The following is a 14,200-nucleotide window of genomic DNA, read 5'->3' on the forward strand; positions in this document are numbered from 1 at the left end:
TCTGACTCACAGTGATGCTGTGTAGGGTTCCTGAGTCTGTAAACATGGGAGCAGAAAACCTCACCTTTCTTCCATGGAGTGGTTGGTAGACTCCAACAGCTGACCTTTGTGGTTAACAACCCATCTTATAATCCACTACACTACCAGGGCTGTAAATTCCTTATAGACATTCTGGGATATATTGGGTAAACACTGCATTACCCACAGATAAAGTGGATGAAGGCTTGGGCTATTTTATTTAAATATTAAACAGAAAGGTAATGCTCAATGGTTGTAGATCTTCAATCATATGGGTTATATTATTAATGGGAACCTTTCTTCCAGAATCATCTAGAATTTTTAGAGACTACAAAGGGTCATCCCACAAACTTGCATAAGCACTAACTTGCACTCCCGTCTCCACTGATAATAAAGTTCTAACGATATTTTACTACTTTGCAATCATCACTGTGTAGCAATGTTCATGGACAACATCCTGTCTTTGGACAAACACCAAGCACCTCTATCACCATTGTTGTTGTTAAGTGCCATCGAGTTGGTTTCGACTCATAACGACTCTGTAGGTGAGTTTGAACCACAGACCTTGTGGTTCACAATGTCAGTGGTGAATTTGGGTTGAATTTTGTTGATAAAAACATCCAAAGATGCCATAGGGTTTGCATGACATAATAGGAAGTGTATTTGGGCAGAGGCAATATTCTTAGAATGGAGGATAGGTGCTTTGGGGGTCTAGGGACTTTTGTCTGGTTAGAAGCAGAAGCTTAGCCAAGTGTGCATAAGAGTGGAATGGGACAGAGTGAGCTTTCTATTTCTATAATGGATTCCAAACAACTTCAAGTGTTCCTATTGATTAGGAGAGTTTCTAATTACTGCTTGGCTTGAACTGGGCTGGCTCAGAACTAGTATCGGATTGGGTTGGCAATGAAAAGTATCCAGGACATGAGTGAGAGATACATCGAGTTGGTTCTGACTCATAGCTACCCTGTGTAGGGTTTCTGAGGAAACTTGAACCTCTGACCTTACGGTGCAAGCCGACCTTGCAGTCTAGCGCATTATCATCCCACAGAGCCACACCAGGACTCCATGACTGTTGTGAGCATTGGTGATTATTACATCTGAGAGAATTCCCAGACAAACTTGCTCCTGATAGACCTGACCATGCATTTAGGTAGCTGTCTGTCATTCAGTTATTCTGGTCTCCTATTTGTTGTCATGCTAGATTTATTGTATTTAATACATTTACATATATACCAATATATACATATATGACACTGGCTTGGTCAATCAGAAGATATGCCAAGACTAAGTGGAATGGATGCCACACCCAACCACAATGGATGTCATGACTAATCAAAATAGAAACTGGCCTGTAAGCCACTAACCAGTACACCATACCAGTGCATCTCATCTGAGTAATAGTTTGGATGAATACTTGCTGAATAATTGGTTAATTCCAACAGGAGCCTTCTACTAGTAAGAATTTCAGAAAGTGTGATAGGCATATTGAGTTTGCGGTTCTTTAGGTTCCTACAAGAGCTTCCTGTGGTGAGGCAGGTATTTTTAGCACATTGCATAGGGAGCATCTTCATGGGGTACAAAGCTGCAGTCTGAATTTGGCCACTGGCCACCAGTCTTCTGCTGAGAACGTTCAAGCAAATATGCATCTAGGGTGGAGGCAGAAAGATGTATACCAAGATTTTGCTTGAATTGCCTCAAGATGGCTTGAAGGCTGAAATACACACTCGTGTTCATGTGCTGACACCCACATGTGTGCACTCACAAGGCACTTTGTGCTGGTGAGTGCTCTCAGGGATAAGGGAAGCTAACCAGAGGCAAGAGCCAGAGCTGGCAAAGGCATTGTTCATTGTATTATGAGTGACATGCAATCCACAGTTTGACAGCTAGCCCACAGAGCTATGCTGATGCAAAGGGCTCACTTTAGATCATGCATTCCACTGCTGTGCATGGATTAATATGGCTTTGAAAGGGCTTTTCTTTCTTTCTTTCAAATTTAATATGAGAATATATGAGGAAGAACATGGTAGCAATTAGCTGCTGCCATGAATTTTATGAGCAGTTTGCTAGAAACCACATTAATGACTCCAAGGGTAGTGCTGAGATCAGTTTTGCTATATTATGTTTTCCTTCCCTCCCCACCCCTCTTTTTCCCTCTTAAAAGTCAAGCCTGAAGCTCAAGGGTAATTTCAGATGCGCAGCTTTAGTGGCTGAAATTCTCTTTTTAAGACAGGTAGCTCCACTCACCCATACCTTGGTTCTTGCATACAGCATGTCTGGGTAGGTCCAGCTTTATTCTGGAGCCTGGAGCCGTCACACAGATGGATAATCGTTTGGCCTTGGTTCTGACGAGTAGGAAGAAATCACTGCAGGAAGTGTCCAAAGGGAAGTTGTTGCCAAAGGGGAAAAAATAAATCCTACATGTTTCTCAATTTTAGCAATGAGAACTAGAATAAAGTGTGGGCATTGGCTAGGAAAAAAGTGGGATCCAATAGTCTTTATAAATCCTTAGCAAGCATGGAGATTTAAAAATAGTGCACCTGAAGTCCAGAGAAAGGATGGGTCTTGGATAAAAAGAACTGGACCCAAGAGTCAAACCTCTGCACAGCTTCCTGGAGATGTGTCATGAAGTCAATTGAGGTCTATGTTCAAATACGGTTTCAAGATTTTTGGATCGTGACTCTTGAAAAACAAAACTTAAGTTTGTTAGCAAGTCACAAAACTTGATCAAATCTGAAGAGAAACACTTGTAAATGTGAAGCAAGTTAGGTATAGTCCCAGCCATGAAAATGAGTCATCTGTTCGGGGAGGGAAATGAAAAAACAAACAAACAAAATAATACGATAATAATAATAGTAAGTATGAAATACCTTAGTTTGCCTGAGTGAAAATACACGTAAGGGTGGTTCCCAGTTCATGTTGTTGGACTCTGACTCTGGGGGACCCATGGGTGTCAGACTAGAATTATGCTCCATAAGGTTTTTCATGCTTAAGATCTTTCAGAAGTAGATCTCCAGGTCTTTCTTCTTAGATGACTTTGGGTGGCCTTTACCTCCAACCTCTGATTCTCTTCTATTACTACTCTTAGTTATTGCAACCAGTAGCTGTAAGAAGAGAGACTAGGAAGGTAAACTGAGGCCTCGCCTGTGACTGGGACAGGCCTTCTGAGGATGATAGAAGTAATTATAGCTGATTCTTGATAACAAACCTTTGATACCAAGTGAAGAGAACCTTGTAGATTAACATCCAGGAAACTCTTTATCTTTTGTCTCAGTTGCGTATAAAATAAAAGCTGAGAATCAATGATTTAAAGACCCCTCATTAAAATTATTTTTCTAAAATATACAAAATAAGAATGGATTTATAATGTTGCTTCATTTCAAAAGTTTTCATGAAGAGACATCTTTTTTATTAGAAAACTCATGAAGATAATCTATAAGGGCTTGAATCACTAACTCACTTGAATCCCAGGCACATCTGATCCTTTGATGGTACATTTGAATGTCGGGAATGATATTATCAAATATCATCTGATAGAGGATAGAGACTTAACTAAATAACCCATTTCCTGATATATCCTGATTAAAAAAAAAAAAGTTTGTATTTTAGCTAAAATGGTGATAGTTCATAATCAAAAGCCAGAGTTTTAGTAAATTTTGCTCACTAAAAACATTCGGCCTTTAGTTAGTTTAGTTTTTTTTTTTTTTTTCTTTTTGATATCCTGGCTAAATACTGTCAGATTTGAAAAAAGGCTATAATAAATATGTGCATAAGGGTTCAAATAGTACATGTCATTGGTTTAAAATGTAATCAGAAGACAAAGACTAAGAATGGCCACTGATGAACCAAAGTATAGCCGCCACCCATTTGGCATGAGGCTTGCATGTTGCAGTGATGTTGGACAGATTTCCGCAAAGCTTCCGGACTCAGACAGACTAGGAAGCCAGGCCTGGCATCTACTTCTGAAAAGTAGTCAGTGAATGTCTGATGTGTCACAGTGGTTCAATCCCATTTGTCATAGGGTCTCCATTGAGCTGGGGAGCAATTCAACAACAGCTAATAGCAATAATATATGTTGTGTAATTTATTTGTTGGAGCTTCCCCAGTAAAAGTTTGAAATTTAACTTGTTCAAGGAGAGGTGAGGAGGGATGAATAGGTGGAGCACAGGGAATCTTAAGGGGTGTGAAGCTATTCTGTAGGACACAGTATGGAAGATACATAACATTATGTATTTGTCAAAAGCCATAAAACTGTGCAACACAAAGAAAGAACTCTTAAGAGAACTATGGAAATTATTAGTTAATAACGATGTGTCAATTAGACCAAATGTACCACAGTAATTCAAAATGTTGGAGTCCTGGTGTGGGGCTGTGGGAGGAAGCACCGGACCTGCAAGATTGGCTTGAACCACAAGGTCGGCAATTCAAACTCACCATCTACTCCTTGGAAATCCTATACAGGGTCGCTATGAGTGGAAAGTGACTGGATGGCATATAACAGCAACAAAGCACAACGTTGATCGTAGGGAAACTGATCCGGGGAGAGAGGGTGGTATAGAGACACTCTCGATACTTGCAGGGCAGTTTTTCTGTAAACCTAAATCTGCTTTGAAAAATTAAGTATTAGAGAAAGCACGACAAGCTGAGACAGCACAGAAAACAATTATTTACGAAAAGAAAACAAAAAATGACACTTCCACTAGTATGGCTAAAGGAGTCCTGGGGTAGCACTGGAGAATAAACACTGCACTGCTAACTGCAAGGTTGGCGGTTCAAACCCACCAGCAACTCCTTGGAAACACTATATAGAGAGGGTTGCTATGAATCACAATGGACTCCACGGCACTTAACAACATCCGCCACAGGATGGCTAAGCTAAAACAAGAACAAAACTACAAATAATAAATGCTGGAGAGGCTATAGGGAGATCGGAACCCTTATCCGTTGCTGGTGGGAATGCAAAATGTTGTTGAAAACAGTGGACCTGTTTCTTAAAAAACTAAAAAACAGAGTTACCATGTGACCCAGCAATTTAGCTCCCAGGACTATGCCCTCACCCCCTAATTTTTATTTGAAAGCAGAGATTCAAAAAATGTTAATTGCATCACTTTTTACAAAGGCCAAAAGATGGAAATAACCTAAATGCCCCATTAACAGATGAGTGGATAAGAAAATTTGGCATATACATATAGTTGAGGAGTCCTGGCGAGAGGCTGTGGGTTAATGTGCTGGACTGCAAAGTCAGTCTGAACTGCAAGGTTGGAGGTTCAAGATCACCAACCCTATACAGGACTGCTATGGGTCAGAACCTATTCAACTAAATGATAACAACAACACTAAATGATAACAACAACAACAACACAGAAATGCTAAAGTATGGATAGATCTTGATACCATGCTGAGTGAAAGAAAAAAGTCAACCACTAAAGGTTAAATATTGGATGAACTTACTTATGTAAAAAGGTAAGAACGAGTAAGTGTATAGAGACTAAAGTTTATTAGTGGTTACCAGGGATGGGAAGTAGAGAAAAAAGAGGTGCGGCTTAATGGTGATTGTAAAATTGCCTTAAAAAAGGGAGGGTTGCATAGCCAATTATTGTAATTGTTGCCAATGAGGTGTACGCCTGTAAAAAGGTTGTATGATAGATAAATTTATAATGACAACAACAACAAATAAGAGTAGCTGCTGGAGCTGATTATGTACAACCAAACACCTCATGGAATTTGGTTCCTTGGCTTGGAGGCTTAGGGTCATGGTTTCATGGGGCACCCCAGTTATTTGTTCTAAAAAATTACTTAGTTCATTGTGTAGTACCTGAGATCTTAAAAGCTTGTAAGCAGTCATCCAAGGCACACCAATTGGCTCCTATTCACCTGGAACAACAGAAGGGGAGTCAGCAGTGTGGCTAACTGCTTACAGGAACAACTGCCTCCTTTACCATACGACCAGAACTGGATGGCGCCTAGCTACCATTACTGAACGTTTTGAGCAAGGATTCCCTAGAAGAATCTAGATCAAAAGGGGAGAAACGCAGAACAGAATTTCAATTTCTTATGGACCTTAGAGTTTCTGAAACTATGGAAGTTAGATAAGCCCCTGAAACTATTGTCCTAAAATAGTCTTTAAACCTTAAATTAAAAATATTCCCTCTAGTTATCTTAAAGCTAAACAGAAGTTGAACTTATTTAGTAAAAATGGTCTGCTTTGAACTTTTATGTTCTTCTAAGAACTCTCTTCATGGGATCAAATTGACAACAGCAATTGGAAAGATTAGACAGGAACCTTAGGGGTAAGGGAGCAGCAACTCAGCAAAAGAGGGTGGGAATGGTTGCAGATGAATGGAATAACACTCCCTGAATTATACATTCAGAAACTGTTGAATTAGTGTATGATTGCTGTATATATACTTAACAACAAGATAAATAAAGTTTGTTGTTGTTGTTGTTAAGTATCGTGGAGTTGGTTCTGACTCATAGTGACCCTACATGGGGTTTCCGGGGCTATAAATCTTTACGGGAGCAGAAAGCCTCATCTTTCTCCTGTGGAACAGCTGGTAGTTTCTAACTGCCGACCTTGAAGTTAGCAATCTGATTCGTAACCACTATGCTACCAGAGCTTCTTAAATAAAGTTTAGAAGACCGGAAAAAAAAAAAAAAAGAGAGAGAGAGAGATAGAGAACCCCATGGAGAGGAAACTCTTTAAAACCTCAAACCAAAAATTTCCTCTGAAGTCTTTTTAAAACTAAGCAATAGTTTAGCTTAATTAGTAAAGAATATCTGCCTTGAGTATTGCGATTTTAAAGATCTATATGAGATCAAATTGGCAACAGTAACTCAAAAAATTAGACGGGAAATTTAGGGGTCAGTGAGTTTATGTCAATAGGGGAAGAACTATTCCCAAAGGAAGGGTGAGAATAAATGCACAATTCTAAGAATGTAAACAACGTCACTAAATTATACATGTAGAAATTGCTGAATTGATGCATGTTCTGGTGTTTATTCTTAACAACAAAAATAAGTAAAATAAATTAAAAAGAAAAAATAATAATGACTACTGGGAAGTAAGTTTCCCTCCTGTACACACACATTTGCTTAGTATTAGGCAAGTCCTCATAAATTTCTAGCTCTGTCCTTGAACATTTGAGTGACACAGAAAGTCATGACAATAATAAAGAGTTAGAAACCAACAAGGATGAGAGAAAGGGAGGGTAGTGAGCCTTTCACCTAAGTGAAGACAAGGACCTGGTTGATTTCAGAATGGTCTCCTAGTTTATGGACGGTTATTATGCAGATGGTGTGCAGCTGTTTTTCATTTCCAATGAAGACAGGAAAAAAAATGAGAGGCTAGAGCTGCAGCAGGGGAAATTAGGGTTAGAGAAGAAGAAGGTCCTGGTTGACAGGGTTATGAAGCATTGGAATGAACCACCATGGAGGAAATCCCCCTCTTTGGAATCCTTAAATTAACGTGATCTGCACGAGTCAACAGGGAAGGCATCCTTCAGTGATCAGCCTACTTGCAAGCAGAGGAAATTCTAAGCTGAAGATTTCTTTAGGCTGAGTCCCCGCATGCCGTGATGCTGTGAGTTGAGTGGCAGGGAACCCGGTGCAGGCAGCCAGGAGTCCGCTGCCTCGTGGCAAGGCTGTGTGTCTGTGTGCTTGGTAAGCTGACACTACACGTTCCTTTCAACTCAAATGACTCCAAAGTCATTTAGGATCTTTCCGACTGCCAACTGCCACCTTGAAATAGGAAAAGTATTTGAAGCGAATCCTTCAGGGCATGAAGGGAGAGTGTGTATTGCAGTACTCAGAATGCACAGTCATTGGACACCTCATGGAGCCAACAGAAAAACTATTAGTACAGCAGGAAACACCTCGAAGAGGGATGTGGGAAGCAGGAAGATTTGGGTGTTAAATGTAATCTCCTTTCTTTTTAAAACACTTTTTGGTGCAGAAGTGAATTTTTCTTGACCTGATTCTTTTTCGTTCTTTGTTTTTCTGGTTCTCTCTTTTGTTCTCTCTGACTCTTGTTTTCTTCTTTCCTGATTTCTCATGTTCTTTCAAGCTCTGTGGTTTCATTTGAAAATAAACTATTTAAAATATGACAATTGGTTTTATGGAGGCTAAGAGGCAAACCCAGATTATTTAAAGGAGGCAATTTTTGTAGGTGTGTGTTGTTTAAAAAACTAAAAGGTTAGTCCTTTGCTTTACTTACAAAAGGATACTCTTACTAGTGTCTGTTTTAAATATATTTCTTAAGGTGATGAAACATCTCAGGGAACAGAGCTTATGTGAAGAGATTTGTGTGGAAAGGGAGAATTAAAAAAAAAAAAAAATCATCTTTCTTAACATTCTCCTAAAGCAATCCAAACCTTATACTTCAAAGGAGCTGAGCAGAACTTGTACCTAAGGGAGGTCTTGCCTCCCCCAGCGGACATGATTTCCATACGATGGTTTTTCTGGAAATGTCCTCTTTCCATACGCTACCTCGGAGTCACGCCTCATTGAGAGTGATGATTATGATCTCCTCTGGACTTTGGGATGCTGCTGAGAATCAGGAGGATATTTTGAGCCCTGGAATTTGGGCTCTGCCACATGTTTGGATTAACAACCAGTTAAACCTTGCTAAGGCAATATTTTTCTATGCAGTTCGTTTTTATACCAAACAAGGTTTGTAGTAATTGGATGCCCTACTTGAGCAAAACTGTTTACCAGAAAATAAATCACTCCTGGCATTAAGAAAACACAAGCCCAGGGATTCGCCAGCACAGCATCATCCCGTTCATTTCTCATAAACCTAGCCCCAAACATGTGCATTCTCATCTACGATGACTTATGCTTTGAATTGTGGTCTCTCTATTTCCGTGCCCATTATAATGCTTACCTAAACATTTCCCTCTGTTTAACTGCGGTGCTTCTGGTAATGACTATTTGGCTGCTGGGAAGAATCTGCCAGCCTTTAGCAAGCCCTGTGGAAAAAGAGAAAGAGAAAGATTGGATGGAAGGGAAGGAGAGAAGAAAAGGAGACAGGAAAGAAAGAGAGAAAGAGAGCGAGAAAGAAAAAAAGAGAGACAGCAAGGAAGGAAGGAAGGAAGAACAAGCTCCCTAGCCCTCAGAACTAGCTGTAGAATCACAGAGACTTAGAACTTGAAGAACTTCAGGTGAATCTAATTCTACCTTAGCATTTTGTCAATGAGGAGACGAGATCATAATGTGTGTGACGGCTCTAGGTAACATATCCATTTGCCATTAAGTCATTTCCAATTCATGGTGATCCCATGTGTATCAGAGAAGAACTGTACTTCACAGTGGCTGATTTTTCAGAAATAGATCAGTGAGGAGACTATGGGTGGATACAAACATCCAACCTTTTGGTTAGCAGCCAATCCAAAGAGTCTAGGTAACACAGGAGACAGAAAGCTGGATGTGAACTCAGGTCCCCTGACTCCTGCTGGACCTCCTTTCTACTATGTTTCTGTCTTTCAGGATTCTTCCTTTTCTCTGAGGATCTTGACTGCCTAAAACTGAGCTCCTTATAGATTTTCTCCATTATAGCAACCATGAGACCCAGCAAGTTCCAGGGAGCAGGACTGTATTTGATTTTGTCTCCTTTGAATGGTCTAAACCAAATTATGAGAGTCATTTGTAGTCATCCAAAGTCATGTTGGAAGAAGCTGTTAGTTATGCAAATGTTATGACAAATAGGAAAAAAACAATCAGAATTAAGAGATTTTCCAAATCTGAGAATTTGGTTGAAATTCTTAGGGGCAAAAGAAGAAGGGCTGCCCCTTGAACAATGATCTATCTCTTTTATTGAGCTTGCTGTTGTGTGGCGCTGTGGGTTAATGTGCTGGACTGCAAAGTCCATCTGAAGAGCAAGTTCGGTGGTTCAAGCTCACCAGTCGCTCCTTGGAAACCCTGTACAGGGTCGCTGTGGGTTGGAACCAGTTCAATAGCACTTAACAACAACAATTGTCTTTCCACCAATGGGAAGGGCTGATCCAAGTTGGTTCTGCTCATAAACCACAAACACTATAAAAATGTACACCAAAGGTAATCCAAGTGATTTAGAATGAATCCTCCTCATTGCTTCAACTTGATTGTAGTGGGTTGGGATTTGGGTGGCATTTACTGCTTATGTGTATTTTTTAACAATAGGGCAAAACTCTTGGTTTTTTGTGTCCAAAACGAATTGCTGGGTGTGAGAAGATTGGATCATTAGTGAACTAAGTCTTTTTGTTTTATAAAAGTATTTACTTTTTAGATATAGTAGTTTTCCCTTTACTTTAATCACATGTGGTTATTGATCAGTGATACTGGGGTCATGGATATAGCCTCCTCGTTCATTTATTTCTTTTTGATAAAGCAGCCCACATAAAGTTACCCTGAAACTCAGATTCTGTTGAAACCACTTCTTTAGGCCCAATTTGCATAGGCTAGAAATACCATGAGAGCTGGGGAAAAAAATGAACCAACACATTATCTAACTTTTTTTCATTGCAGATACTAGGGATAAAAAACTATGGATGATGGAATCCGTGAATGAATCAAAGTCAAAATGAATAATTTCATCAATTAATAATGATTCAGACTTTCCTATTCACCTAACTCTTCAGCAGTGATTAGTGGTCCCTGCTGAGTGTAACACAGGGTAAGAAGTGCAGCGGGAAAGACACAGATGCGGATACAAGCAGATGGGTCCCGCCCTCCAAGGTCATAGGCCCAGTCCAGGGCAGAGCCATGGTTCTCAGCCTGTCTCCTTGGTGACATCTTAGATCAAGTCAGTTCATGGAGCTCCCCACTATCCCAGTGGTCCCTCACCACTTAGTCGGGCTTCAGTTAGGCAGTCAGGGATTCCTTTCTCTTTACCCTATGCATCCTAACCCCATCCCCTCGCTCCACCTGTCTACTCACTTCCTGTGTCAGTGAACCTGCGGTGGAGGGAGGTGGCTCTTCATTTCCTTGACAGTTGCTGAGCATTCTTAGGGGAAAGTCATATGAGATTGCAGGAACTGTCAACTATTGACAATGTCAAATGGTTCACTAAAGATAGTGTGTTTGTTTGAAGTTGGTAATCAGTGTGACACTGTAGGATAAGCACAAGGTTTGAGGTTCAAACCACCAGCCACTCCTCAGACACTCTATACAGGGTAGATAGGAGTTGGAACTGACTCGATGACACTTAACAACAACTACAACAGATCATCGTTAAGCTTTTAAAAAAAGTTTTATTGTGAATTATGTGACAGTTTACATGGGAGAACATTAGCTTTACATTCATCCTATCGTATATCATTTCATTGCTATGGTTACAATCCCCTCCATGCCTCATCAGTCAACCAAAGGGGATACCCTGCAAGCTTGGCCCCTGGTCGTCACCGCACAGCCTCTCTCCCTCTCTGGGTCTACATTGTCAAGCTTTAGGAAGTGTTTTCAGATTTTTTGAGATGTCCATCCCCACAGGTCCAGTATCATTTTTGGCTGACTGCCGCTACCAGATGGGTCTTAGTGAAGGTTGGCTGCCAACATTCACCTGAAATGCCATCAACTAGAGGGCTACTTTTGGTGTGAAATGTGTTTTGAAAACTCTTGCTTCAGATATTTTGTTGTTTCTGTTTGAAAAGGTCTACTGTCTCAAAATGATATGACTCAGTCATGCCCCATTTTTACTGTAATCTCTCTGTGCATAAGCTCAGGTACCTGAGTGCTGGTTTGAAATCTGACTGAGTGATTTCATCTTCACTGAAAGACAACCAGTTTTTTTTCTAGTAACTTAGGTAATACACCATCTTGTAGATATTGAACCAAAATGAAGACAAAGGAAAAGAGGAGAGAAGAAGGAAGGGGACAAGAAGAGGAAAAGCAGGAGATGAGTGAGAGGCAGAGGAAGAGGGGAAGAAAAGGAAGGAGAGGAAGGGAAGAAAAAGAGGAAGAAAGGAAACAGGAGTAGGAAAACGGAGAAGGAAGAGGACAATGATGATGAAGACAAGAAAAGAAAGAAAATTTAAATTTATATAACCTCATTTTAGAACTGCTTTCAAAGTTCTGTGTAGATCCTTTTAGACTTTAATCCAAATTGGTAACACTTTTTTTTGTTTTTTTTAATGTTCTATTGTGAGCTGCCAAAGGAGCTCTGGTAGCATTGTTGTTGTTGTTGTTATGTGCTGTCGAGTCGGTTCCGACCCATAGCGACCCTGCACAGGGTTTCCGAGGGTGTAAATCTTTACGGGAGTAGAATGCCTCATCTTTCTCCCGCGGAGCAGCTGGTAGTTTCGAACCGCTGACCTTAAGGTTCGCAGCCCGATTCGTAACCACTACGCTACCAGAGCTCTGGTAGCATAGTGGTTACAAATTGGGCTGCTAACCTCAGGGTCAGCAGTTCGAAACTACCAGCTGCTCCGCAGGAGAAAGATGAGGCTTTCTGCTCCCATAAAGATTTACAGCTTCAGAAACCCTATGCAGGGTGGTTATGAGTCGGAACCGACTCCATGGCACATAACAACAACAACAAATTGTGACCTGAGTGAAGGTTTACAGAGCAGATCAGCAGTTTTATATTGAAAGACTATATATTTTCTTTCATCTCAATGATTATAACCCTTTCAACTTCACATCACTTATCTGACTGTTTCTGGGTTTCTTATGTCTATTCCTTCTTCTCTCCCAACCCTTCTGAACTTTGTCTTTTGGGTAAATGCTGCCCTTTTGACTTCGAATGGTTGACCATTCTATGGTGTGTGTACCTCACTAGTATTATTGTCCCCCATATATACCTATCTAATGCTGGTCTAAAAATTGAAACACACTAGTGAGTTCAGTTCCAGTTCTAAAAGGTCAAATAGGCAACACTTTGAAAAATGCAAATGTTCCTGAGAAGTTGAGGGAAAATTATTAATCACTATTTACTAGAGATTAGTTGTATATGTCTTTCTTTAAATACATTTCTAAACTCGTTAAAAAATATTTATATTTCCTGCTACTCCTGGTGTGATGCTGTAGGATAAGCATTGGGCTGGAACCACAAGGTCAGCAGTTCAAACCCACCAGCTACTTCTCAGAAACCCTGTACAGGGATGCTATGAGTTGTAACCCACTCAACAACACTTAACAATAGCAATGACTAAAAGTTGAAAAAAACCTAATTGTAAAAAGATCATGTAATAACAAATTAAAGACATTCCAATGTCTAATAGTCTTGTCCTAGTTGCAAAAAAAAAAAAAAAAGTGAAAAAAACTACTCATCTTTTATCAGACGACGTATAAGACAAAGCCAGTTTTTTTTTTTTTTTTTTTTTTATCAAAGTCATTCATGAATTTAAAGATTTGGAATGTAAAATGTTTTGTTTAAATTACATTTTTGTTGATGTACAAAGTACATTATCAACAGTCATATTTTTATCCTTCCCAAGAAACATCCTTAAATCATTGATATTTAAAAAAAAGATAGGTGTGCTTTTATATAGTGATTCTGTCTTCTTTAATACAAAACGAAAACTTTAACAACAAAATCATAGTGTAATTAAAAAAAATTACTTCTCATCGTTTCCAAGTTACACTTATTAACAGACCTATTATTGTTGTTAAGTGTTGTTGAGTTGGCACTGACTCATAGCAACCCTCTATAGAGTTTCAGAGGAGCAAACGGTGAGTTTGAAGTGTCAACCTTGTGGTTCAAATTAACCTAGCTGTCGAGTGCTTATCCTAGAGCGCCATACCAGGTCTTTGGGTAGGATAATTAATTTTTAGGAAAGAATTAATAGACCTGCTGTTAAGTGCTGTTAAGTAAGATCCAATACATGTTGTTGTTAAGTGCCGTTGAGTCGATTCCAACCCATAGCGACCCTCTTGGGTTTCCGAGGAGAAACTGGTGAGCTTGAACCATTGTCCTTATAGTTCAAATGACTTTGCAATCAGACGCATTAGCCCACAGTGCCACACCAGGATCCAATGCATGGCAACCCTTTATTGGGTTTCCAAGGAGCAGCTGGGTAAGTTTGCACTGCTGACCTTGTGGTTCGCAGTCCAGTGCTGATCCTACAGCGCTACTTTAACTTGTAATTTTTAGGAAATAATTTCTTTGTTTCATGATAAAATTTATTGGATTTTTGAAAATAAGAAAATGATGATCAAAAAAGTTGAATCTTTAATAACATACTTAACATACAACTTTATTCCAAGAATGTTGACA

General features: G+C 39.7%; 1 pseudogene; it reads right to left on the reverse strand.

Annotated features, from left to right (window-relative positions):
* The window catches only part of LOC102818981, a 45,749-nt pseudogene extending 34,967 nt beyond the window's left edge, over positions 1–10,782 (reverse strand).
* Between the last annotated feature and the right edge of the window lie 3,418 nt (positions 10,783–14,200).

This window comes from Chrysochloris asiatica, unplaced genomic scaffold, assembly GCF_000296735.1.
Source record: "Chrysochloris asiatica unplaced genomic scaffold, ChrAsi1.0 scaffold00038, whole genome shotgun sequence".
NCBI classification, from domain to species: Eukaryota; Metazoa; Chordata; class Mammalia; order Afrosoricida; family Chrysochloridae; genus Chrysochloris; species Chrysochloris asiatica.